We start from the raw sequence: 3,740 nt of genomic DNA, 5'->3' as shown, positions 1-3,740 counted from the left end.
AAATTGAATGCCATAACACAATACCGGCATTGTATACTAATTTCAATGCTGAAATTGATTGTAACTCAACTAATTGAGTTAGGGTTCGCGATTCTAACCTAAACTCACTTTTTTAAATCGATTAAGTTAAAGATTTATATAACGTTTCAGAATCACCTACCTTCTTACAGAAGCCATTGTTTCAAGAGATTGATGGTCCAGATCCTTTTCTTCTTCTTCTTCTTCAAGAGCAATCCTATTGATCCTTTCTCTTGTTTTTGTTGAGGTACTGATTTTGATTTTGATTGCGGACTGGGTTTCTTTCGTGGAGGCATGGTTATAGATTCGGGTAATTGACGAAGATATTTTTGAATCGACGATGGTGCTAACGATAAAATTTTTTTTCCAAAACCCTAACTAGAGGGGAACTTTGGGATAGTAGGAATCGTAGAAAATTTGCATCCGTGAACATACCGGAGAATCATATGGTGGGAACGATAAAAAGGAAGATGAGGTTGAGCCAAGTCGACAAGAGACCCAAAGCGAAGTTTTAGAGGAATACGGTGGTCCAAGTGAACAAGCGAAACAAGGTGAAGGATTGTTACAAGGTGAATATGAAGTATAAGAAGAACAAAAGAAGAAGAAAGTAGTCAATATAAAAGGAAGGCCCACTTCTTATCTTTAGCCTAATTTCTTACTCAACCTGTATTTTTTCTTTTCCCTTATTCTTTTCCTTTTTTTATACAGACTTTAAGAAAAAGGGTAGGATTTTCTCTCTCTAGACATTCGGACGAAATCATGTATGTATGCTGATTCATATCGAATTTGTATGAGTATCTATTATTAACCACAGGTTAATAATGGATGCTCAATGGCAGGAACTTAACAGTAGATACTCAATGTCAGGAACCAGATTTGAACTGGTGACACGAGGATTTTCAGTCCTCTGCTCTACCAACTGAGCTATCCCAACCCTTCTTGAGGCACCATCCCCATCCTACTAGATGACTTGGGTATATGTCAATTCAAGAGAATAAAAAAGCATTACAAAATCTTACCCAGGCCCTGGAATTTCCGGAATCTTCAAAAAAGAAAACTTTTAGAGTTGAAAATAATGATGTGAACTGTGAATGATTCAAACAGGGATTCCTTGATCATAGAGTTTCCGTTGTACATATATACCACAAGACTTGTGATACGAGAGAGGCTTTTCTGCTCCGATCCTTTTGTGAAATAATATAGTGAATGAGAAATATAGCTAATTTTCGGGCGCTGCGGAAAAGAAAAAAGAGTAGAAGTATAAATAAACAGTTAGGGAGTAAAACGGGCCTTTTTGTGGGGATAGAGGGACTTGAACCCTCACGATTTATAAAGTCGACGTATTTTCCTCTTACTATAAATTTCATTGTTGTCTGTATTGATATTGACATGTAGAACGGGACTCTATCTTTATTCTCGTCCGATTAATCAGTTCGTCAAAAGATATATCAGACTATGGAGTGAATGGTTTGATTACTGAATATTCGATTCTTCCTTCAACTTGGAATAGATTCACAAAAATTATTCCTTTTTTTTATGTAAAAAAATTTTAGGGAGACATTAATAGAATCTTTGATATTTCAGTACGTATACGTACGTATCGTAGGTTTATCCCTCATTCTTTATGGAGTTTAAATTCAAATTGAATAGAAGGAGTCCTCTACCAACGCAGTCAACTCCATTCATTAGAACAGCTTCCATTGAGTCTCTGCACCTATCCTTTTTTTATTCTCGCTTTCAGAAATCCCTTAATTTTTTTTCTGAAAACAGGATTTGGCTCAGGATTGCCCATTTTTAATTCCGGGGTTTCTCTGAATTTGAAAGTTATCACTTAGTAGGTTTCCATACCAAGGCTCAATTCAATCAAGTCCGTAGCGTTTACCGATTTCGCCATATCCCCTTTTTAGTTTGAGCCGAAGATCTCGCTGGGATGCCATCCCCTTCTTTCTTTCGTTTATGCTGGAACCGTTAACCGTTGAATTCATTAGATACAGCTTATCTATCTAAAAAGTTTATCTCTTTACTCCTCCTTTGATTTCTTTTATTTCTTTCTTATTTACCCCTTTTTCTATATTGAAGGACCTACATTTGGTTTAATCAGAAATGATTCTATCATTGATGTATCCGCAATTCAATATGGATGGATATATACCACATATATATTCCTCTCTTCCTCGCACTTTTCCTACCCGATTTTAAATACTTGAACGTTCGATTCTTTTTTTAGAATTCCATATTTTTTCTTAATTTCTAATAATTTAGAATTAAGATATTGATAATCATATTCATATAAATTATAAATATAAAAGAGAATCATGGAAAAGAAAAATGTAGAATTTCTTCCCATTGAAAATTTTGATATCATATATCACTCTATTTATCGTTATATTAATTCTTATGTTATATTATATTGTTATAGAATAACATTCTATTCAGTATTCATTTTTTCTCTATTCATATTCATTATCTATTTTGAATAGCTAAGAGCTAAGTAGTTGACCGAATTCCTATGCACAACACAATTTCTGTTATGTGAGCCCGCTTAGATCAGAGGTTAGAGCATCGCATTTGTAGTGCGATGGTCATCGGTTCGATTCCGATAGCCGGCTTTTCTCTCTTTGTTCTATTTTATACTTTATTACATGATTAATAATGTCTCCTTGAACTCAAGGAATATTGAAAAGACTTCTTTCCTTTTCTCAAAAATAGCGGATCTATTATGTCGTAAGAACTTCCAACTATGAATAAAAAACAGATTCGAGCGGTTGGTTAGATCTCTACAGAACAAATTAAGACAAAGTCTCCTTACCTTGCTATATATACAAAAGAGTCTGAATATTGATACAATTCATCTCATTCTTCTTTGTAGTACAGTACTTAACTTCAGTATATTTTTTTCGTTTATCGTTTAGTTCAGTCTTAATTTAGGTTTATTCTGTAAATAAAAAAAGGAGTTTTTATGTCTCGTTACCGAGGGCCTCGTTTCAAAAAAATACGCCGTCTGGGGGCTTTACCGGGACTAACTAGTAAAAGGCCTAAAGCCGGAAATGATCTTAGAAATCAATCGCGTTCTGTGAAAAAGTCTCAATATCGTATTCGTCTAGAAGAAAAACAAAAATTGCGGTTTCATTATGGTCTGACAGAGCGACAATTACTTAAATATGTTCGTACCGCCGGAAAAGCCAAAGGGTCAACTGGTCAAGTTTTACTACAATTACTTGAAATGCGTTTGGATAACATACTTTTTCGATTGGGTATGGCTTCGACCATTCCTGGAGCTCGGCAATTAGTTAACCATAGACATATTTTAGTTAATGGCCATATAGTAGATATACCAAGTTATCGCTGCAAACCCCGAGATATTATTACGACGAGGGATGAACAAAAATCCAAAGCTCTGATTCAAAATTATCTTGATTCATCCTCCCATGAAGAATTGCCAAAACATTTGACTCTTCATTCATCCCAATATAAAGGGTTAGTCAATCAAATAATAGATAGTAAGTGGGTCGGCTTGAAAATAAACGAATTGCTGGTCGTAGAATATTATTCCCGTCAGACTTGAACCTAACTCAAATAGCAAGGCAAGGATTCGGAGAATTTTGCCCCCTTTTCGCCGAAGTAAATTGACCGAAGCTAAGGGGTGTGATCCGGATATTTTTCCCATTTCATGTATCATAAATGGATCCGCGGGGATATTTTTATGTCTTGGCTACCCTTTA

At 35.1% G+C, this 3,740-nt stretch overlaps 2 non-coding genes across 2 annotated transcripts; one reads left to right on the top strand and one right to left on the bottom strand.

Moving 5' to 3' along the window:
- Positions 1-879: 879 nt before the first annotated feature.
- Positions 880-952, bottom strand: TRNAF-GAA. Its single transcript has one exon. It is a non-coding gene; the product is annotated as a tRNA-Phe (tRNA).
- A 1,602-nt stretch (positions 953-2,554) lies between these two features.
- On the top strand, positions 2,555-2,627 carry TRNAT-UGU. Its single transcript has one exon. It is a non-coding gene; the product is annotated as a tRNA-Thr (tRNA).
- Positions 2,628-3,740: the final 1,113 nt, after the last annotated feature.

Source organism: Papaver somniferum, chromosome 2 (assembly GCF_003573695.1).
Source record: "Papaver somniferum cultivar HN1 chromosome 2, ASM357369v1, whole genome shotgun sequence".
Lineage (NCBI taxonomy): Eukaryota > Viridiplantae > Streptophyta > Magnoliopsida > Ranunculales > Papaveraceae > Papaver > Papaver somniferum.
The sequence above is the reverse complement of the archived record's forward strand: the minus strand, read 5'-3'. Positions and strand labels throughout refer to the sequence as shown.